A 25046-nucleotide genomic window follows, 5' to 3' on the forward strand; every position below is an offset into this window, starting at 1 on the left:
GACTGCTACCTCGGGCCCTAGAGTAGGAGTTAAGTTAACCCAAATAGTCGGCACATTAAAAAAAAACATAGCACGGATGTTCAGAATAATGGTATTGTGTCTTTTATTCCACCCATGCACACATGTAGGCCTGTTTCCTGCCCGAGGCAACATGGTATATGTTTCCAAATTTAATTATGAAAGAAGTAAAAAAAAAAGATAAACAAAACCACTTTCTTGTGATTGCATGCAGCACAAAACAATGAATTGTTGGTGAATATGTTTTAATGTGACCTGTTAATTGTGTATTGCTTTTCTTTTAAAGAAACATCTGTTCATATTGCGCTTTTCGCTCTTTTGTGTCCGTGTTGAAATACCAAAGGAGCCATTTGTCAGCGCCTCAAATGTGCTGATTCTTCGCTTTTAGTTTGTCACATCATTTGACTTTTCCTTGGTAGATACTTTATTCATCCCTGCTGCATAATTTAGTCATCCATTGTTTCACAAGTTGAGTGGCCCTGACAAAACTGATGTCCCTCAATAAATGTCTTCCTCTCCGTCCATACATCTCTCTCACTCTCAGTCAGCCTACAGTATCCATGCTTACAAGAATGCCCCAGGGCATTTCCTTGTGATCAATTGCTCTCGTTGCTGGTAATACTTCTTGTGCTAACTTCTAAGTATCTAATGCTCGGGCCACTAGTCTTCTGAGGTCATCCTCTTCAATAATATCATAGTTGAATGTGATAGTGAGAAATCATCTCCATCTAAGAAGAGGGATCGGTTCCACCACCAGAGACACTGGAAGGATAACTGGGTTATTACATATTACCATTCTAGTCGGTGCAAGTTCCAGAACCGTATTCAATCTGCGGCAGTCTCCTTCCAGCTGAGCCTCGCACCCAGTGGTCGAAGTGGGGAAAAAAAAGTAGGGGAACTGTGGGTGGAGAATCAGGGGGCGGGAATAACCGAAGATTGAATCAGTGGGCTCCTGCCCTGTTCACCGCTCCTGCCCTGTTCACCGATCCTGTCCGTTCACTGCTCCTGCCGGGTCACTGCTCCTGCTCATTCCTAATCACGGCTTCTGCCCCGTCACCTCTCCTGCCCCATCACCACTCCTGCCCCGTCACCACTCCTGCCCCTTCTCCTCTCCTGCCCAGTCACGTCACCTGCCCATCACTTCTCTTGCCCGGTCACTTCTCCTGCCCGTCGCGTCACCTGCCCGTCACGTCACCTGCCCGTCACGTCACCTGCCCGTCACTTATTCTGCCCGGTCACTTCTCCTGCCCGGTCACTTCTCCTGCCCGGTCACTTCTCCTGCCTGGTCACTTCTCCTGCATGTTGCCTCTCCTGCCCTGTTGCCTCTCCTTCCCCGTCACTTCTCCAGGCCCAGTCACTTCTCCTGTCCCAGTCACTTCTCCTGTCTCGTCACTTCTCTTGTCCCGTCACTTCTGTCCCGTCACTTCTCCTGTCCCATCACTTCTCCTGTCCCGTCACTTCTCCTGTCCTGTCACTTCTCCTGTCCCGTCACTTCTGCCCCGTTCACTGCTCCTGCCCCGTTCACTGCTCCTGCCCCATTCACTGCTCCTGCCCCGTTCACTGCTCCTGCCCCGTTCACTGCTCCTGCCCCGTTCACTGCTCCTGCCCCGTTCACTGCTCCTGTCCCGTTCACTGCTCCTGTCCCGTTCACTGCTCCTGCCCCGTTAACTGCTCCTGCCCCGTTACCACTCCTGCTCATGCCTAATCACCACTCCTTCCCCATTACTTCTACTGCTTCATCGCTTCTCACGCCCCGTCACCTCTCCTGCCCCGTCACCTCTCCTGGCCCGTCATCTCTCCTGCCCCGTCATCTCTCCTGCCCCGTCACCTCTCCTGCCCCGTCACCTCTCCTGCCCCATCACCTCTCCTGCACCGTCACTTCTCCTGCCCCGCCACTTCTCCTGCCCGTCACTTCTCCTGCCTGGTCACCTCTCCTGTCTAGTTACCTCTCCTGCCCAGTCACCTCTCCTTTCCTGTTGCCTCTCCTGCCCTGTCACTGCTCCTGCCCCGTCACTTTTCCTGCCCCATCACTTTTCCTGCCCCGTCACCGCTCCTGCCCGTTCACTGCTCCTGCCCGTTCACTGCTCCTGCCCGTTCACTGCTCCTGTCCGGTCAGCACTCCTGCCCGATCACCGCTCCTGTCCCATCACTTCTCCTGCCCCGTTCACTGCTCTTATCTGTTCACTGCCCCTATCCGTTCACTGCTCCTGCCGGTTAACGCTCCTGCCTATCCCTAATCACCGCTCCTGCCCCTTCACTTCTCCTGCCCCATCACTTTTCCTGCCCCCGTCACCTCTCCTTTCCTGTCACCTCTCCTGTCCCGTCACTGCTCCTGACACGTCAACTCTCCTGCCCCATCACTTCTCCTTTCAGTTACTTCTCCTGCCCGGTCACCTCTCCTGCCCTAGTACCTCTCCTTTCCTGTCGCTCCTGTCGCCTCTTCTGTCTGGTCACTGCTCCTGGCCAATTCACTCTGTGTACAACATTAACAAATTACACATGGTGTCAAATTCCCCATGTACTCTGTCTGGGGAAAGCTCCCTGTAATCACCAACTCCGATCTCACTGGAACTTGATATGCTAAAGGCAGAGGGTGGACGCATTGTCATTTGAAAGGGGGTAATCAGTCTCAATCGGAATAACAATGGGCCTGCCATCGGTCTGTGCGAGCTCGGGGGGGGGGGGGGCGAGGGCTGCTGCAGCCTCTGGAGTTCACAGAGAAATGCGAGCAGCCCATGGAATCTACTAAAAAAATGTTATTGTTTTTAGGTCGGACTATTCTTGCCGTCTCGGGATGCATTTTTTAAAGTAAGAAGTAGGGGAACGGACTGAAATTATTTTTAGAAGTAGGGGCACGCCGTGCCCTTCCGTTACCGCCCACTTCTACCACTGCTCGCACCAGATACTACCATGCATGTGGCACCTCGATTTAGAAAAAAAAAATTCTCATCTATCAATCATGCCTTCAGATGCCACATCAGTACTGGAGATACATCTTTCTATTAGAATCCGGGACCAGCGTTCTTGCCTTAGACTTAACATCCATATATGGTGTTTCTTATGGTGACCCTTTTAACTCACGCCATTTATTCTGCCAAGTCAGAGACACAATTGAAATGACATCAAAATGTTGTTGTACACCAGTTAAAAATATATAGCATTAGTAGAGCTGGGGATATATTTGGCTAGGCGGATGCTAAGGAGAGGGAACAGTTGCTGAGGGAGGCTCTGTCTTTCGAACAAAACTTATTTCGGTCTTGATTTACTCACTCCTTGTGTGTGGCTAACTACAGCCCTCCCCTGGCTGGTGCAGTGTCTATGCAACATAACAGCCTGTTCCAAGCAGTGGAGTGAATCTCTAGCTACAGAATTGTCACCCTACTTTCCTGGAATGTCAAAGGTTTGGAGCATTTTCCTGGACATTATTACATTTTGAATTTTAGGAGCCCATGATTTACAATGTTTAAAATAATTTAATCATCAGTAAAGTATTTTGCAATATGAAATAAAAGCACATAATGCAAAAACGTACAGTAAAACAGATAAATGATATAATGTGAAGTGTGCAGTATAATAAACATTAAGACAACCAATACCTCCTTACTACACAGGCTTCAACAACGGGGTAATTAAGCAATGAATCAAGAAGTAACAGGCATCTCCCTGACGGGTGGTATTCATTTACAGAATTACATCAACCAGCTAGTCCTATAACTACACAGCGAGCTGTCAGGGGCGGCCTTAGACATGTGCAAGCTGTGCACCTGCACAGGGCCACCTAATCCTAGGGGGCTCCACGCCAATATATATCCTTGATATAATAATCCTCTGAGGATGGATACATATTTGCGTAGTGGCCACATGCTGAGATTTGGCGGCTTCCGGCTCTGTTCCACTCCCAAACACCCTGACCCCGGTCCCCCCCTCTTCGCTGTCCTCCGCGCCTGCGTTCCTCCTAGTTCCTGAGCTCTGGGGGGCTCTGCCTCGCCCGGACCCCCTCGTCCAGGGCCCCCTAACTACGCTCCCTGCCCAGGGCCGCCTAGAGCCACCTCTGGAGCTGTAAATAAGTTAATACATAATAAAAACAAGTTGACCGACAACTAAAAATTAAAATATATACATGGTCTAAAAGAGTATCTTGCGTTATTAAATAAGTATTGCACATCCTGTTCTCTAGGAGTAATTGCAGATACTGTTTTACGCATCGCCACTTTACATCTTTCATGAGTAATGTTCATCTCGTGCCTTACTCTCCACACACCAATCAGAAATCAAGAGAGAGCAAGAACCATCACACTACTTGTATTGTATCTCAAAATCCTAAAAGCTTCTTTGTGCTCATTAGCGCCCAAATTCTGACAAAGCGGAATAATCCAGCCTCTCCTATAGGGCAATGTTTTCGTAACTACAGTATTCCGGGCACGATAGCACGCCTTGGCAAGGGAGTCTCTGGTGGCCACAGCTATGCATTGCCACCCGCTTGTGATGCTAAGTGGAAGTAACAATCACTAAAAATCCAAATGTGCTTGTAATGTTGTTTAATAGATTCCCTGTCAACAATGTGATTTGATTTATTCTTGTTGTGAATGAATACATATAGCCAGATAATACGTTAAAGCAGGTATTTTCTTATTATCTTTTTGATCTGGTAGTAGCTCTGAGCTCGAAATGTACAACTTATATGACAGTAACCACTGGCTTTAATGCACAATAGCATCAAGGACTGTGCAACATAATGTTAGAATGTATATTGGAATGTCCATCTCTATTCACTTCCCATCAAAGGGCAGGCTCATATGGAGAAAAGTAACTGTCAGCGCAGTAGGCACGTTGGCCCCGCATAGGAGCTTAGTTTAGGTTCAGTGGTCCAGTGTGTTATAAAGATATTTTTTGGGCCCAGAGCGTTGTCTTAGATTATTCATATGTGTCAGACATTTTCCATTAAGTGGATCCTGTACATATGAATGTATCATAGTATGGAGATGAATATGGGGTCGTAGCTGGCATTACAACATAACGGCAAATACAATTATCAGCGCCTTCACTGTAAAGCACGTAATAACTGTGTGTTAAACCTAACAAAGGCTAAAGTGCCGAGTTTTACAGAATGCGGAATAACCAGCAATATGGATGTGACCCATGGATAGAGATGGCACCCTCCTATAGCTTCCCTGCTCTGTATGTTATAGAAAGAGCCAATCACAAATGCGGGCAAGGTAGGCACATGATCAAATCAAAGCCTTGAACCATGTTATGTGAATTTTTCAGGGAGCAACTAATCACTCGTGAGGTGTCCAGGCGCTGAACTATCCTCGATCTCAGTTGTTTAATACACTGGCTGCCAGATAAGTGATCCATGTGTATCGTTCAGAGGAGCAAAAGTATTGTCCAGCCTGGCCTATGGCATTTGGCCTTTCTTGGATTCTTGACCACATGAATGATTAAGATCTAAGGTAGTGCCTTCATCCCATGGTACCATCTTTTATACTCTACCCCACAATCCTAAATGCCCCTGGACGTCAGCCTGTATAGCCAATCCCTTTACTCAAAATGGCATTTCACGCTTTGATCTGCAAATCAAGTATCTCTGATGGCTACAATATTGTCAGATATTAGTAACAGTGTGAGTAATCAGGCATATCCATGGTTTACCTACTTGCAAAAATCCTTGTCCAAATTGAAATTGGCAGCTCAGTGATATGTGATAGATTCATATATAATCTCTTCAAACATATGGGTAAATGTGAGCTCGGAATCCCCTCTTACTGCAGGGACATGGAGATATTCTCCACTCTGAAGCTGTCGTGGTATGTGTCATTTAATGCTTAGAGTGGACTCCAGGAAGGTATCTACTGACTCTGTGGCCTAAATAAACGAGATTTACTATCTGTGTGAGATATTAACTAATCCCCATATTCGATTCGAGTTTAGGGAATTACAGCTGATAGTTATTAACCAGCTGGGCGATTGTATATTCTATGGGTGGCTTAAGAGTATTTCATTATTGTTCTTTGTGTTTGCTCTTTTATAATGTCTCTATTTGAAACCAGGGTTCCACCGATACTTAGTACATGAAAACAATGTCCTTGCTCAATGCAGCAGCACCATAATTAGTGTGGTGGTCGCAAAGATTGTCTTGATAAGGACACTCACACAGAAAAGCATCTGCATTGTGAACATCGAGTGCCACAAGAGAGGAGTTAAATAGGATTTGATTGGATTATATATTGCATTGTATTGGTATTTGCTCTTTCCATATTCCTTGTTATATCAGGGATGGGGTTGGGGTTAAAGCGTGTTTTTTGTTTTGTTTTGTGGTGCCCATCTGACCATGGCACAATGAAGAGTGGTGTTTTTATTTGCAATGATTTTAATCATCAATTTTTATGAACTGAACTGAACACGTGTAGTCAGGTCTCAACAATGTTCTAGGAATGGTGTCTTTTAAATGGGCCTCGAGTCCACAAGTTGAAGATACAGTCAGACGCAGCCTGTTTTACTCCCTGAATAGTTCATCTAATGCCTAACGTCACCAGTTGCTCCAGCAAAATTTAGGAAAAGAAAGTGGTTCGCCCTATCCCTTTATCATCAAACTGAGGTTTTCGGGCCTGTTCTAGTTCTCCTTATGCATAGTCAGGCGCTGGTGAAGGGAATCTTGGGTTTGAAGCCAGACGTTTCTTGAGTATGACAAACTTCCCAAGTTTTCACGCTGAGTCCCAGACAGCGGGGCTGTTTTCAGCTTACAAATGTCCCTGCCACTGACGGGAGGAACGTCTTGGGTCATGAAGAGGCGGAGCGAGAATGGTAGGAGCTGACGAGGAGGGTGGGTGATTGTCAGAGGGGTGTTCACAAGAGGGATCCAACAGGGGCAACATTCCCGGGAGATGGGTAATGTCAGCATGGCACAGTGTTTAAAGTGCTTGGTGAGCCTCGGGAGGTGCTGGTAGTGGGAACGCTGCTCTTTTTAGGTCTGGCTTCATAGAACAGCTGCCTGCCTGAACTGCTGTTTAAAATATACATAGAGTGGTCTACTTAAACCATTGGCTTGTTTATGTCAGTCCATTTAGTTTTTATTACAAACTATATATTTTGAGATGCTTTCAAAAGGCAGTACATCTGTGATACATTGCGAATTCTACGATCGGGTGCTTATTATAGGCCAATGGCTTTGACACAAAGGTATTAGAGCGCTGCTCATGAGCACCAATTAAGGACACGTTCATTTTTTGTAGGCGCTCGAGATTAAGTGCTTTAACCAGAATAACAGGATAGTGAGCCAATGCCGAGACTATAGCCTGGTTCCTCAGCTCCAAGATCGGCGGCTTTGGCCATTATGCCACGTCTTCTCCACTTGAAGGGTTTCTTGGTTAGTAGTTACTTCTGTTATAGGCGGCGCTAATAGGAGCAATGGGGTTGATGCAAGCTGTCTCCTGGCGAACCCGACATAATTTTTTTTTCTCCAAATTAACTACCGGGTGACTGCAACTTTGCTTGCCCCTGCATTTACTCAGAGAGATGGGGTGTATCAGACTTGTGGCATGGATGTGATGTATCGTGCATTATTAACTCAGATACATAGAGTAAACAGCCAAATCCCGAAGTTCTTCTTAACCTCTCTGAGAACCCCTGGCGCTCAAGCAATAGTGTGGACGTTGCCTCTCTGATTCACTTATATAGTAGCAATAAATTGAGAGCCGCAGCACACCACGCGAGATCACAGCTGTATTGTGGAGAACAGAGATCAGTAGTTTCAGTAGCAAACTAGACACGTGACCAATGGAATCTTTATCGTCTCTCCTATCAGAAGAACCTAATAATCGAGCCATAAAATATATTAACAAATATATGGAGCTGAATGAGTACGAATTAGTCAAATATAAACAACAGAGGGCGCAGGCAGGCGCGCACTGTCTCCAAAAGCCATAGACCAACGTTACTTGATGTTTCGGCGCACTCCTCGTATAACAGATCCTCACGAGGATTGCACGCGACAATGGTATAACATGCCTAATGTATATCTTAGAAAAACTGCGCCCTTCTCTGACCTCAGGTAGTGGCGCTTCATGTTAAGTAGACCGAATTATGAACATACACTTACCCATATTGTTCAAGAGTTTCACTTCTTGCAGTTATTGCGAAGGACACTGAGCGCCGCTGTTCACTAAGTAAAGAATAACAGGTAATCTTTTGTAGACCACGTGGTACAAACACAGCGAGAATGCAGTTGACGGATTGGAGGAGGGATTCCTTTCGTAGGTTTAGTGCGGAAAATCATAACCTAATATCGGAACCACTGGTAATCCAGAAGACTCCGCAGCTCGCCATGGATCAGCCACCGAAAGGCTGTGACTTCGGAATTCAGACACCAAGGCGCTTTTACTCCGGGGATCAGGTATCGAGGCGCTGTTACTCCGGCGCTCAGACATCGATGCGGACTTACTCCGGGGCTCAGGCATCGAGGCGCTGTTACTCCGGGGCTCAGGCTTCGAGGCGCTGTTACTCCGGGGCTCCTCTGCTGCTTCTTGTTGCTCTGCTGACAGTCTGTGGAGCCGCTTCCGGGCAGCTGCGTTATTCCATTCCCGAGGAGATGAGGAAAGGCTCTTTTGTTGGGAATGTGGCTCTGGATCTGGGGATGGATACAAAGGAATTATCAGAGGGAGGAGCCCGGATTGAGTACAGAGGTAGGAAGCAGTATTTTGCTCTCAACTCAGTTAAGGGGCATTTAATCGTCAATGAAAGGATTGACAGGGAGGAGGTGTGTGGACGTGCTGTCCCTTGTCTGTTACAAATACAGATTATTTTAGAAAGAGTTTTGAAAGTGTATGCAGTAGAAATAGAAATCCAAGATATTAATGACAACTCTCCCACGTTTATTGCTGATCAAATTGAACTACAGGTCATTGAAAACACAGTGCCTGGTGCACGATTTGAGCTTCCAGGCGCTCGAGATGAAGATGTTGGAAATAATTCTCTCCAGCACTATCAGCTGAGCGCTAATAAGCACTTCACCCTGGATGTAAACCTAAGAGCAGATGGCACAAAGCATGCAGCGCTGGTCCTGGAGAATTCACTGGACCGGGAAGAACAAGATATTCACCAATTGATCCTCACTGCCATAGATGGAGGAAAACCTGCAAGGTCAGGGACAGCACAGATCAAGGTCACTGTCCTTGATGCCAATGACAACGCCCCCGTATTTGACAAGTCTGTTTATAAAGTCAGTGTGTTGGAAAACGTGCCAAAGGGAACTACAGTGACGACTGTAAGAGCTGTTGACATTGATCAGGAATTAAACTCAGAAGTAACTTATTCATTTAGTAACGGTAGGGTCACGGATTTACAAACATTCACATTGAATTCTAAAACGGGAGAAATAATTTTGAGAGATAACCTGGATTTTGAAGTCAAACAGTTTTACGAATTAGAGCTTCGTGGGAGTGATGGAAGTTTTTCTTCAAAATGCAAAGTTTTGATAGAAGTTATCAATGTGAATGACAATACCCCAGAGATCATACTGTCCTCTCTACTCAATCAAGTTGCAGAGAATAGCCCTGTGGGCACAGTCATCGCCCTTCTGCGGGTATTTGACCAAGATGCGGGAGAACATGGGCAAGTTACTTGTTCCCTCCCTCCTCATCTCCCCTTTCATTTAAAGAAGTCGATTGGAACTTATTACAGTTTGGTGACTAGTGGTCTGTTGGACAGGGAAGAAGTCCAACAATATAACATAACAATCAAAGCCACAGACAACGGATCTCCCCCATTGTTTAAAGAGGAAACACTACATTTACAGATCACAGATGAGAATGACAACCCCCCAGTATTTGATCGCCCCTCATACAATGCCTATATAATGGAAAATATATATTCAGGAACTTCTATTTTTGCAGCAAGAGCAAACGATCTGGATATTGGTCTGAATGCAAGAATCACTTATTCCATTACTGAAGGGCTCAATAAAGAGGTTCCACTTTCTTCTTACATATCCATTAACTCTGAATCTGGTGTGATCTATGCACTTCGTTCCTTTGATTTTGAAGATTTCAGAGAGTTTCAGATTGAAGTGAAAGCTCAAGATGGCGGATCTCCAACTCTGATGAGTAATGTCACTGTGACATTCTTCATACAGGATCAGAATGACAACACTCCAGAAATATTATACCCATCACCCACTACAGATGGCTCCTCTGGGGTGGAGATGGCTTCTCGTTCCTCTGAACCAGGTTATCTGATCACTAAAGTGGTGGCTGACGATGCTGACTCTGGGCAAAATGCCTGGCTCTCCTACCATCTGCTGAAGTCCACAGACCAGGGGCTGTTTACTTTAGGTGTTCACACTGGAGAAATCAGGACAGCACGACCAATTATGGAAAAAGATGCTATAAAACATTTTCTGGTGGTTTTAGTGAAGGACAATGGAGAAACCCCTCTCTCATCTTCCGTTACAGTCACCGTAGTGTTGGCAGACAGTATGCCGGAAATGCTTAATGATATAAGTTACCCTTCGGCTCCGGCAGACATGGAATCAAACCTCACCCTGTATCTGGTGATCTCTGTTGCTGTTGTTTCCTTCTTGTTCCTTTTCCTGATCATTCTTCTTTTGGCGATCAGGCTTCACCGCTGGAGGGAATCTCAGCTCCGAGACACAACCGGTGCTAATTTCAACGCACTTTCTGCCTCCCATTTTGTTGGTATTGATGGAGTCAGAGCTTTTCTGCAGACGTATTCCCACGATGTATGTTTAACAACAGATTCAGTTAACAGCCAGTTTAAGATTCCCATTTCAAGCGATTCAAATACTCTTTCAGGAAATCAGAACTTTGAGAATCAAGGGTCCGTGCTTATTGATGATTTTTTATGTATTGGAAAAGAGGATCAGCCTTTTATTCAGGTAGGAATGTTACTTTTTTGAACTTAACTGAAAATCAACAATGCATCATGTTTTGCCTGATAAAAGTTCCCACGCGTGAACTGCAGACAGCATAATCTATTATTTTACATTATGTTAAGCCATGTATCAATTTATGTAGGTCTGAAATGTTATCGTTTGAGTTCAAATGTGCTTCATTAAACCATTTACTGCGGCGGACATTCCGCTGCAGTGCGGGCGTTCCACGGAGTGGGTGGGGCTGCGTCGGCCGTTGGTCGTGCTATGGCCGACGCGAGCATGCAACAGGTTAATGTATTCTTGTTTAGAAGACTCAATGTAAACAATTGAAGCCTTTCTCCTAACCCAAACTAGAAAAGTGGCAACAATTGACATTCAAAATCATCCCATTATACTAAACAATATGTAACAAGCTGCAAGATAGATTATCTTAACACCTGTTAATGAAAGACAAGATGTGCATTAATGACTTTCCCAGTTCCCGGCTTTAACGGTCCTGAATGATTTTACACAACACTAGGAATGTCAAACAACACAACATTTTACTCAGTCATTCAAAGTAACATGATCTCCAAACTGTATAGCCACACTGTTGCACTCACGCACACCTCATACAGGTTGTGTATGACCCAGAGTGAGACTTATTGCATCTCTGGGTGTGAGATGAGGCAAATTCAGTCTTCTGAATTAAATATGAATTATTTGTTATAAACTAAAAGTATGTTAACTCTCAGTAGTGAAGCGGAACCCTCCATTAATTGAATGTTGCCTGCTATGGTGATTTTCTGCAATATTTTTCAAGCTGCATTCCGTATTTACTGTGAAAAGAATTTTCTAAATGCTAGCCTTTCTTTAACATTTTGTACTTATGTAGATTACTCTGCCAGAATTTTTTATGCAACTACTATTGCCCGAAAACTGATTTGAGATCATGCCTCTATCAATCACAAATGCCAAACATTATACTCATTATGCGTTCAACTTATCACATGGCAAGATGTCTTCAAGTAAGGCCAATTCAAAATATGCCTTTTTAGATTTATTAGCATTGTTCAGCATGGCTTATAGGGATAACACTGCAATTCGATTAAATGGTGATTAAATACCTAGTGCCACAACCTGTGTCTGGTCCATGAGTTTGCTGGTTATATGACAACCTTTTTCTTCCTTACGCAGCGGTAACATTCCTTGTCAAAGTCCACAATGCGTTATTTGCTAATTAATTTCTTGTCTGCTTGAATCTTCAAAGTTTCTTGCATACAGTGATTACTATAATTCGATTTCTGGCAGCAGGTTAAAATTACATGTCATGTAATAAAAAAATTGTGAAAAAAGAGAATTATCTACATTTTGAGTTCGTTAGGCTGCACAAATTCTGGTGATGGATCTGAAAATTGAACCTTTTTCTTTCTTAGATGTAAACATAGTTAGCAGCTTCATGTCGGTTTGTGTTTTTTAATTGAATTTATTTTGATTGTTGTGAGTGGCTTCTGAGAGCTGTTTTCAGTCTATCTGCAGTTCTCATGCTGAGCCACAATGTGTCTCTGTTGCTAATACAGTTCTAGGATTGTAACTAGAGCCCCCCTGGTGGTTCCAAGAGTCCCAGCTTCTACTACACTGGATTTCCAGCAACAACAAACCAACTCTTTTCATGGTATTATCACTAGAGGTGGGCAAGCCAAAAAAGTAATAGAAAGAGCAAAGCCAAGTGTCAGGCTTGGCTTAGAGGTTCCGTGCACAAACTGAGTCAAGAAAATATTTGGCATATAAATTGCATAACAAACCTAATTTAAAAATGTGATAAAGTATCTTAAACGTTTATGAAAAAATGTGTTTGTCTAACCCGTGGGATTGTTTCACCTTGGTGCATCAGGTTATATCACTGTTTTAAGAAGCATTCATTAAAACACAAACTTAGAAACATTTTTGCCTCATCCCTCCTCCATGAGAATGACATAAATGACGTAAGAGACAAGTCGGTTGTCATCTGCACCCTAGATGATTAATATATGTGGAGAAGCATTATAGTTAGGGGTGGGAGATAAATTAAATTCTGTCAGCAGAGTTTTGCTGGAGTTCCGTGAAAATGCCACCAAGTGCAGAGCGGCAGAGTTTTTTCTTGCGCATGGCAAGCCAAGGGTAAGTGGGCGAGTGAGATTTGGCATCTGCTATTGTAATTATCGGTTGCTAGTCGGGCACCCGGCGAGAGTACCCCAATGCAGACTGTCATGGACGGTTGCTATTGTTTATAGTACAAAATCTGCCTCTTGAGTAGAAAATCTACTCCAGCAACAACAAAGTCTACTCGAGAAGCATAGCCCTCTGCCACGCTGTGTAATGACATTCACACTAATTTTTTAGCATGGCACGAGCTCTCAGCTCTAAAAATTAGTAGGAACAGTGCGACACGCCTAATTCTTCCCGTTTGCAGAACTCTGCGGAATCTTGTAGAGTTTTCAGGTAAATCCACAGAATTCCGCAGAGTGAAAGTCCATGAGTTCCACCCAACCCTAATTGTAGTCTGTTCACTCAATTGCACCTTCAATTGATATATGCACCTTCAATGCACCTTCAATTTATATATTTGAAGGTGCTTCCTATGTGATAATGAAAATAAAGGTAGGTTCATTGAAATAAAGTATTTACCTAGGGTCACACAATTTGGTTAAGCGGGGAAGCTCTAATTAGGCTATTAGAAGGGTATCTCTTTCTCCCCTTTTACATCAAAGGTTAGTGTGTTGTCTTTAATTCTTGGTGTATAATATTACAGCTTGGGTGCGAAGGTTAACCCACGTGAAAACTTGGCTCATTTTGGGCTCGAGGATCTAAGAGAACCTCAAGCTGAGCCAGAGTCCAGTGTTTGGCTTGCGCTTAGCTAGAACCTTCTGTTGCAGCTTACCTTTCAGTACCATTGCGTTGAATCTCTATAATCGCTTGAGATGGGTTTGTGATTTTAATATAAAATTAGCAGGGGACATTTGAAACATAAATGCAGAAGTGACTACAGTAGATTATGGCTGGAATGGACATTTGCTACAGAAACAAGCCTGTTAGTTATACTCAAAGTTGAATTTTTTGTTACATTATTCTCTTTGAAGCAGTTTTGTAGCAAATGCACGTTACTGTTTAATTTACTACAAGAGCTTTGGCAAAACAATTGAAAACATTTGGTCAAAGACAGTATATTTGGACGTTACATGCAATAGAGTTATGATTTTATGCAAATATACAATCCTCCCTTGTATTGTTTCTCGATTTCTGTTGTCTATTGTTCCCTATTTTCTAGTTTCGTTCTCTTGTGGGTAGCTTACCCCAATTTCTGTATGCCACCGAACCCCCTGACTGTATGTGTGCTTCTCAATATATTGATAGATTTGTAGATAGATAGATCCCAAAATAGCGTTACCAGATTTGAAAATTGAATGTTAGTGAAGACAAAATATACATATCTATATTTGCATTTTCCCTATGATCTGTCATTTTCTGAGCGGAACACACCCTCCTTTTACTAATAATTAGCATTGTCTCAGTGCTCGCTGGTACAAGGCAATATTCCTTTATGCCCCTTTGATATCAAAGAAGAATTTTAGGCGAGCTTTGGTCAATCATCATTTCCCTTTAACCCCTTCCGTGCTCGTGACGGAACCACTCCGTCACGAGCCACGGACGCGCTGTGCTTGTGACGGAGTGGTTCCGTCACGGCACGGCCGCCACGCTACAGGAATTCTGCGCAGCAGTTTTATTGAGCGGGCGGGGTGGTGACGGAACCACTCCGTCACAGGCACAGCATGCCTGTGGCTCGTGACGGAGTGGTTCCGCCACGAGCATGGCGGCGCCGCACGGCCCCCCTACCCCCCAGCGCCGCGGCAGAATTACGCCGCGGCCAGAGGTTAATAAGGCGAGTTACTGTGGGAGTTTATTGACATGGCTTATTTGTCACATTAAGGTCTGGTACAAAGAGTTGGAGGACACTTTGTAGAAATACCCCTGAGAAACTCAGGCAATTAGGCTTAAAGTCCTTTGAAACTTTATTATACATGATGCCAAAAGCTGAGTAGCATGTTTCACCACCTGTATTGGAATGATAGTGGAGGGAGAAATTCAAACCTGGTAGGCTGCCTAGCATACTGAACTCAGCAAATTTCACCAAGGTATGAGTTAAGTCCTGAGGGGATGAATGACATTACAACGCATGCATTTACATCGCATGCCTTTACAACGCAAGTATTACAACGCAGTCCATTACAACGCATAGTGCTTTTGGGCGCTGGATAGTGAATAGTTTAATTTACTATTCCAACACCAGTCCCCGTGGACACTGGGGAAGGTTATTGGATAGTAAATTAACCTATTCCCTATCCTAGAGCGCCCCCCAGAGCAATGCATTGTAATAGTTTGCGTTGTAATGGTTGCGTTGTAAAGGCTCTGTGATGTAAAAGTTGCGTTGTAAGTGTTGTTCACCGTCCTGAGGACTTGCAGACCAAGATAGTCACTAAGCAAGCACGAACAGTAGACTAACAGTAGTATGGATTCACACACTCTACTCTGCTTTGCCCCTTGGATGAGCATTCTCTATTCAACATACACATGCACACACACACACACACACACACACACACACACACACACACACACACATGCACACACATACACATACACACACACACATAAAACCCTCTGCGGCATGCAGCTCTTTAAACTTTGGTGGTCACCAGCAGTTTAAATAATTGCAAACTCAAGTTCATAAAAGGTCAGAGTTTGAGTTTGCACACTGAAGGAGCCACACAGAAGAGAGGGTCAGGAGACAAGCCCTACAGGTCAGGGAACATATGCATGTTTATTTTCTACCTTCTGTTTCTTGAATTGATCCCCATGCAAGATAATGGGCTGCATGCACACTGAGCACTGCTGGCAAATCTGATACCTTGTATTCCAGATGGAATACCTTGAGCAAAATGGCTAACAGACAGTGGTATAAGTAGGAGACTCTTGCAATCTTGAGCAAGAGTGCAAGAGTCTCTGGTTTAATATGAACGCAGCATTTTCATGGTGTTTGCAATTAATACAATAAACAGTATGTTTCTACAACAGTAAATGTTCTTCAATAGGTATACATAGAAGGGTATATTTATCTACCACATGTCATCACACAAACTCCCAATTACATCAAATTGATCGCACACATCACATTCATTTACTTACGTATTCACTAAGATGCTCACTTGTGTACACAGATCCCAAATTCATCAGAACCTCCTGCAGTCGCCCTCTTTCAATCTAAAGCGTGCAGGAGGTCGTAGGTTTGCCACCCTCGCTTCCTGCTTGTGGAACTCTCTCCCGGTGGAGACCCGGAATTGTCAGGACCTCCTCTCTTTCCGGAAAGCCTTGAAGACCTGGCTATTCAGACAAGCATTCCCTTAATTCTCTGCCTCTATGTTCATGTTATTGCTGCTCACAGCGCCAAGCAACCAATCGGTGATAGTGCGCTCTAGAAATATTTTATAACATAACATAACATAACATTCATTGCCTCTCTCTAACCACCAGGAAACCCTCACATTTCCTCATGTGTTCATGGCATCCAACCTACTGAAGATTTGTTGTATGATTTGCTATCACTGTGCTACAAACATAGGCATATCCAAGGCACTCCACACAACTACTCAATCAATACACTGTAGTCACACAATATCAGTCTTGATGACTGAATGGTTTGCAGAGATAGCAAACGTAATTTTCCTCTCAGCTCAAATAAAGCATGTGTAATCATTAATAAAATAATTGACGGAGAAGCTGTTAGTGGATGTGTACTTCAGTCTCTGTTTCATGTCGAAAGTATGTCAGAGGTTCATTAAAGTGTATGCAATAGAAAGAAAAAATGTGTTTACAGGTGACTTTCCATTTTTGCTGTCTAAGTAGAAAATTCTTTCAAATTTAAGAAATGATGTCTGAAACTTGTTGATGGGCTGAAAGAGTGTAATTTTTCGGGGCAACATTCAAGAATGTAATTCTTGCCACTTCTATAGTCCCTGCTATAATTACTCCTTTTGAAACTACTCTTCCACCAACACTCAATGCATACATTAAAAAGTGATTTTGCTTTAAGTATCACAATTATGATTAATGTAGCAGGTGCAGTGACTTAACTTATTAAAGAAACTTTTGCAAAGTATATCTACGTTATGAATATTAGGGGACCTGCTCTCAAACTGTATTTTGATATTCATTTAGTAGTACTATAGTAGCGCTACTTACATACTGCAAAAGACAATTCCCTAACTTGAAGGCAGAAATCTCCTCTCCTGATTTTTCTGTTTGGATATTTCCACCACAACTGCGGAGACTTCCACACATGTAGGCCTACGTTTTAGTAGTGAATATGGTTTGGACAGGGTAAGTAGCTGGAAATGGGAAACACTTATACCTAAGTAAGAGGGGTTTAGGAAGGGTAAGGTAGAGTATGAGGACTGACATGCCAAAACAAAACACCAACCCCTTCACAACAGAAATTCCATTGCTATTCACAAACTGCACTTCTAAAGTAAATATAGCCAAATAGCTGCCAAAACAGTAGTAAACATACTCTTGATTTACCTTGAATTAACTCCAGCACCATGCATGGGCACTCACAGATACACCAACACACTTATATATAAAACAAATAAGGCATGGACTTAAAATAACACCCAACAATAAATAACATATATAAATACAATTATTTCGACTTGTAAATATATTTATTCTGTTTCATTTAAAATATATATAATTGAAAAAGTAATAGCGTTATTTTGATATTTTAATTATAATAAACGTTAAAAAAAGAGTTGTTAGTATTTACATTTATTTTATGCATACCTTTAAATATATTTTATTTCATATCAAATAAAATATTTGTATTTTTGTGATATTATGTTTATATTATTTAAAAATATTTTAAATAATGCTCATTTCGGTTAATGTGTTGAGACATTTTATTGTTTTTAAACTAGATTTAAAATATAGAAAATAAATAAATATTAATATTTTAACATACAATATGTATATATTTTTATTTTAATAAACATTAAAATATGTTTCTACCATTTACTATGATAATATCTCTAAGTTAGTGGCGGAGACCTCAGGCTATGTGTAAAAATTATGAGTAGTAACTTTCCACTTGTACATCCTGCTCTGTGAGGACCCACCCAGAAATGAAGGCATCTAAAGCTACACCTGTGAGTAACTTTGCACCTGGACATAGTGAATTGCAAAATTGTGTTAAGTTACTCCGAGGTGCAGGAGTAGATTTATATAGTAGTAAATCAGAATGTGTAGAATTACCTTTATGAATAGTGCCCTTTGTGTTGCTAGAGAGACACTAAGGCTCAGATAGATAACATTTTCTAATTCCAATTCCAATCTTACTTTTTTTCGGACCTTGGACCATAAACGAGTATCCACAAACACATGCGTGCAGTTATTAGAACAGATAAAAAAACTAAAACCCATATAAAACAGAATAAAATTATTACAGTAACAGATAAAAAGTGAATCAGTGTTAACTCCATTGCTGGGCCCTAAAAAAGCCTTTAGCACCCACCACATAGAACTTAGAAAATGGGATACAGCTTGAACAATTAGCATTTGAGTGTTGTATTTTAGGAGCCTAAATGCTTCTTCACAGCGCCGTGTACCTAGATTGCTGCACAATTATACCAACCATCTTTGTCTAATTTTTTGATATCCCAGATAAAAGAAAAATACATGGAGTTCAGTCTCTTCTCCCCTACTGCATGCTTGGCACCCCAGGGCAGAAATGCTGGACCATGTATTAGTAAATGCGGTAAACAGCGTTTACAACACAACTTTTACCACGCACTACCTTTACCACGCAACTTTTACAACGCAAATCGTTACAACGACTTGCGCTGGGGGGCGCTCTAGGATAGGTAATAGTTTAATTTACTATCCAAAACCTTCCCTACTATCCACGGGGACTGGAGTTGGAATAGTAAATTAAACTATTCAGTATCCAGCGCCCCCCAACGCAAGTCGTTGTAACGACTTGCGTTGTAAAAGTTGCGTGGTAAAGGCATGCGTTGTAAAAGTATGCGTGGTAACGACATACATCCAGTAAATGCATGCAGAAGGAGAGAGCCATGCCTGAATTGTACATACAATTTCCTAGCTTGAGCCGGTTGTATTTCATCTAAGCATGGCTCCCGATTGTAAGTATCCTTTATTTCCACACTTGTAAATGTTAAAGAACCGGTGGCAGAGTTTTCATGGAGTTGGGCGAGTTTTCTTCCCACTGTAGCTGCTATCTAGTTGTTTGCGTGAAATTGCAGCACAAGCTATCTCTTGGTTGCTCCATAGAGTATCTCTACCTATGGTATGGAGGCCTTCCTTAATGTGTACAAACCAAGCCAATTTACCTGTACCAGGGAGTCCCAGGAGTTCTTGAAGGTCAGACCTATATTCGACCAGTTCAGGGGTCACCCATAATCTCTGCCAAAATAATTGGGGTCCACAACCACTTTCTTCTACAATGGGTCTCACCCCAAGGTCCAAACGCAGTGAAACTAGTGGGGAACTCAACGGTAGACCGGACAGCTGTTTAAGAAAACTGTTCTCAGTTTAAATAATGGTTTTAGGAAGACAGTGACCCAACAGTTTGGCCCCATATATAGCAGCACCTCTTAATTCGGTTTTATAGATCTCTATGACCAGTCCTACAGGCTTATGAAAAGATTTTCTGTATAGGTTGGCCAGCGCTCTACCGGTCTGTGCTAACTTATGGCTTGACTTATCCATTTGTGGCACCCAGTCCATTTTTCCGTTAGGGTGAGACCTAGGTAGTCAAAAACAGATAGCCTCTCAAGTTGGATGCCATTCATGTGCGAATTGGGGTGGGTTGTGCAAGCGGGATTGAAGACCATATATTTTGTCTTTTGTATATTGATCTCCAGCACCCTATTACTACAAAACTCACAGAACCCGTCAAGGATTCTTTGGATGCCCATCGGAGATTTTGACAGCAGAAGGGCGTCATCTGTATACATCATTGCAGGATTAAATTGTGCCCTAACTTAAGGGTGTCTATATCCTTCAGTCCGCTTAGCGCACCAACCAGTCCATTTATGTAAATGCAGAATAGGGTAGGGGCAAGCACACAACTCTGTCTAACTCTTCTGTTAATTGGGATAGGTGGAGTGAGTGCCCCTTGCTTCTCCTACCTAATTTTGGCGTAGTCGCCTTCATGCAGTCTTCTACACATGTTCAAAAGATATTAGGGGATTCCAAGGTCGCTCAATACCAGCCAGAGGGCATCTCTAGGGACCAGATCAAAGGCACCTTTAAGATCCACAAAGACCAAATAGAGACTATCACCTTCCAAGTACACTGTTTTCCAGTAAAGGACCTGGAGCCTAACAATTTGGTCGATGGTGGATGTTTTTTCCCTGAAACTAGCTTGTGGGGACTCATGACCTTATATTCTTCTTACCAGGTCTGTAGACGATCCTTTAGGATCCTGGCAAAAATGGTTTGCGATACATCGATCAACCTGATCGGTCTATAGTTAAAGGGTAATAGGGGAGACCCTTTTTTATATACAGGAAGAATCTCAGCTCCAGCCCAGGTTGCAGGGAGTGCCATCCCTTATAATATAGCTTTGTAAAGCACCCAAAAGTAGCCCCCCCCAAATATTAGGCTTGGCATGGAAAAGATCCCCATGTACCTTATCCAATCCTGGGGATTTGCCAGGGGCTATTCTTGTTACAGCTCTGGTAACTTCTGCCAAAGTGAACTCAGGGGCCTCTGCATAGGAGTTTTGTGATGGCTGGGTTGCTAAGCTCTGAATACTGACATCAGCCTCAAATGCAGTATAAAGAGCCTGGAAATGCTCTTTTCAGCTGTCAGCTGCTATGTTTGGCTACAGGGCCACCTTTCCATTGCTACCACCTCTGCTTACGATGTTCCAGAAGGCTTTCATGTCCTTGACCATTAGAGCCTGTTTCAGGGCTGTCCATTGGTCCATTTCCCAAGATTTTTTGCAAGTGCAATAGTGTCTTTATAAAAAGTCCTCACTGTTTTGATTTGGGTTATAATCTTGTTTTTTTTAGCCGCTATCAAGGTCCTCTTTGCCTACTGACAACTATCATTGAACGAGAACCGCTTTACCTTTGCCCCTCCCCCCTGAGTACCCACTGGTCAGAATATATCCACCAGTTTAGTGGTCAAGACTTCATGGATCTTTGCAAAATCTACTACAGACACAACAATACCATCTGCAGCTGAGAGCTTTACTTGTTCCGAAAGAGTAGGTTTGATAGAATCAAATAAGGAGGTCATTATTTTGGTGATTGTTCAATCCACCCCCTCTTTACTTTCCGACTACCATTATTAAGAGTTAGTCTATTGTCTTTTGTTGTGGATGAGTCAGGATTTCCCCCTGTGTCTGACAAAAGTAACTCCAAAGTTAAAGCATTATGATTGCTGTCGTGTCGTGGCAAGACAGCCTAGTCACAACCCTATGCCACATCCTAGTTTCTGCCAGGATGTAGTCTAGGATTTGATGAGTGGCTGACCCTATTAAAAATATACTTACCAGGAGAGTCAGATGTGGTTCGGCCATTACAGGCTCTTAGAGAGTGTTTTAGGGTGAACATATTTTCACACAACACTGCAAGGCATTAGAAGCACATGTTTATTGTAAATACTCACACCCATTAGTTGAACACAGGCTGTAAAAATTAGGTAGAGAAGTAATATGATACTTACTACTTAAACGATAACTAAAACACTTATTGGATGATGCTATCAGTGATATCATCAATTATGTCATTTGAGATGCCATCAGTGAACTGATAGAACATGTCATGAGTGATGTAATTTGTTAGGTCATAAGCAGTGCATGGCGGGCGCAAGTTATAGTTAGCTGTGCTAAATATAACTAGTGAATTTCTGTGTTTTAAAGTAATATTTTTCCATCATGCGTAAAGTTGAAGACCATGTGCTGCTGGGGGCCATTGGTTGAACCAAAGGTGATGATGGACGGAGCGTTGACAATACAAACACTCACCCCCAGTCAACTGATCTGGGTTGAATCCATCACCGTTCTTTAGCTCACTCTGCCACCCCAGTTCAGACATGGCCATATGCAAATCAGTCTGACCCTGTGCCTCATGGGAACAGTCCAGCCCGAACTGCCAAGCCATGTCTTCCCTGGACCGGAATCAAGCTTCCCAGGACGGGTTTCTGGCATTACAGCCGTCTTCAGCCGGGCTTGCTTGACTCCAGTGGCAAAGTGAGCAAGGGACTCACGTCTGAGCATACCCTGCCAACTTAGGGCGAACAAAGAAAAACCAAAGGTGATGATGGACGGAGTGTTGACAATACAAACACTCACCCCCAGTCAACTGATCTGGGTTTAATCCATCACCGTTCTGTAGCTCACTCCGCCACCCCAGTTCAGACATGGCCATATGCAAATCAGTCTGACCCTGTGCCTCATGGGAACAGTCCAGCCCGAACTGCCAAGCCATGTCTTCCTTGTGTGGAAAAGTAAATTTTGCCATGTTCTGTGTCCCTACGTGTTCCCCATCCTATGTTGTATGTGCATGATTAATATGCATATGTATTCCCCATCTTCGATTAAAGACGCAATTACAGTTGTGTCCATCTCTAGTAGGCTAGTTCCCAGTTTTCGTGAATACAACGAATATTAGGCCTATGTAAAGCTACGTTGCCACGTTTCTCAGTGTGCACGTTATTTCATTGAAAAGTCCCCGTTTCTAGGCCTCAAAAGGGCCCGGACTCAGATTCAGCTCCTGTCTCCTGAACCCTCTTCGAGGAGCGATACAGCCCCCACCTGTATCCCTGACCCTTCACTTACTTCCTGCCTCACAGTGCCCGGCTCGGCCTGGCTCTGCCTGCCAGTCTGCCGAGAGTATGTTATGATTCCAGTTATCAGTCCAGCCCTCCTTCTCTGCATTCCTAAGCTACTGAATCGCATCAATAGTTTCCGTCATGGTCTAGCCTTTACGTCTCCATGTAAGAGAAATACTGTATTAATGGTCATTTAATATTCCTCAACACGCACTACATGTAGAATAATGCATGCACCCGTCTTAGAATCTGTTAGCCTTTGCCCCGATAACTTTTGGATTCTATCAATATGTTCTCTAAACATCAGATACTAGATAGTGTTTAGGTACATGTCGCTCTGACTCTCCAGACTTCAGTCTCTTCTTCTAGCGCAGAAGTCATAGCCCCCAGCTTCTCCCTAGTAACACGTCATCGTCAGCTTGCGCGCACCACTAGGTTAGAGGTCCCGGCTCCTTAGGTAGCCCCCTCCATGTTTCCGCCCCATTTATGACATATTCTGTTACGTTTACATCACATGTCTATGTTCACGCCTCTTGTTACACCTACTTTCACCCTTATCTTTCGCGACTGTTACAGGCCCCACCCACTGTTCCGCCTATTGTATGTATTGTAATGCAATTGTTTTAGTATATATACTTGTGTATTGTTATTAAAAGCTAGCGCGCTCATTCCAGATCCTGCCCGACAGCTGTCGGGGCCCCCCTGCTAGCTAGCTGCCATCCTATTCCTGTGCAGGTTGTCCTGTTCCTGTCCTTTATGCTGTATTAAACCTGCAAACTCCTACTACCTCGAATCTTGACTCTTATTTATTGAGCTATCTGTTATTGTTATATCCAGTCAAAAATAGAGGTATTATTTATTTATTTACCACATAATGGCGCCCGAATAGGGACTTGCCCTTTCCCCACGTGCCGGAGAAGCCACGCAGGCCCCCTGATCCTCTGCAGCCGTGACGGAACCATACCGTGCACGTGCAGATATTTCTGCTTCAAGTATCCCTCAGGCCCACGGAGGAGACGGAGGTTGCGGTCCAGCATCCAGACGAGTCGGTGGAGGAACGCGGCGAGTCCCGACCAGAGCCCAAGCCAAGAGTCCAAGGTCCGAGGTATCCGGAGGCCTACCTGTAACAGAAGTCCGAAGTTCGTCCGTCCGGCGTCGTAGCAGTCCAGTCCAGTCCGAGGCCTTCCGTTCTTGCTGCCCGGTGAGTACCGTTGCTGGGGTAGTATCTAGACAGGGTCAATTGCATTGTCTCTGGTCCGTGGGTTTGGGGTACACAGATCCAACACGAGGTGTCCACTTAGGTGGATGCGGGTCCTGACGTGTCTCTTTATGAGACCGGTAAGTTTCGTACTGTTTTAGCAGTGCATCTAGTTTCTGTTCTAGTCCGTTCTGTTCTCGAGAAATTCTGTATTTTGTTTTCAGTATTCCAGGTAGTATTTTGTCAGAACTGTTATTTTAAATGTCATTCATGTATTTCAATGTCGTGGTATGAAAGTGGTGTAATTATCGTGTTCATTGTGTATTGTATTGTGTCTAGACCACAGTCCAGTCATGCCTTTGTTTTCCAAATTACGTCAGTTAAAAACTAGAAAAAGTCTGTTAGAAGAAGCAGTTCCTGTCCCGCCTAGGGACAGTCCAGGTCATTTTATGTATCAAAAGCATGGCATAAGTGCCATATTATATCTAGATTTATGGGTGGAGTACACCAAACAGTTAGAAGAAAAGTATAGATGGCCCGTATCAGGTACGTGGGATGCCGAGTGCATCATGCGAGTAGAAGAAGAATTATGGAAAAAGAAAGCCAGACAGTCACAGAAAGATGCCATCGAGTTATGGCGCAAAGAATCTCATAAAAGAACCGAAAAAGAAATCAGAAAGTCAGAATTAAGTAGAGAATCCTTAGAAAGAGCCCAAGAAAGGGAATTAATCGAAATAGGTGAACGAGTTAAAGCCGAACAGTCAGACAGACAGAGGAATGCCCTCATTAAGGGTATGTATCCTCTTCTTGCCGAGGGCTTGCCTAAAGCAACCCCGGAGGCATCCAGTAATTTTCCGCCACCCTTAGTTCCGACCAAGCTACGTCACAAACCGACCGCAGCTGATATTTTCATCTCGTCCTATTTGGACGACACAGTCCCAGAATATGCAAATCCTGTTCCACCAGCTCCTGTAAATCCTCCAGACACCGGGGCACCTTTTGCAGTACCTGCTACGGTACCCCCGGTCCAGCCCGTAGTACAACTTCCCGCCACATCAGTCACTCTGCCAG

The 25046-nt window shown here is 43.6% G+C and overlaps 1 protein-coding gene and 1 pseudogene across 1 annotated transcript in view; both read left to right on the top strand.

The window, feature by feature from the left end:
• The window catches only part of LOC144767141 (protocadherin gamma-A10-like), a 458767-nt gene that overhangs the window by 290384 nt on the left and 143337 nt on the right, over window positions 1–25046 (top strand). The gene's annotated exons all lie outside the window — the stretch shown is intronic.
• LOC144767169 (protocadherin gamma-A11 pseudogene) lies at window positions 8237–10930 on the top strand (annotated as a pseudogene).

This window comes from Lissotriton helveticus, chromosome 7 (assembly GCF_964261635.1).
Source record: "Lissotriton helveticus chromosome 7, aLisHel1.1, whole genome shotgun sequence".
Lineage (NCBI taxonomy): Eukaryota > Metazoa > Chordata > Amphibia > Caudata > Salamandridae > Lissotriton > Lissotriton helveticus.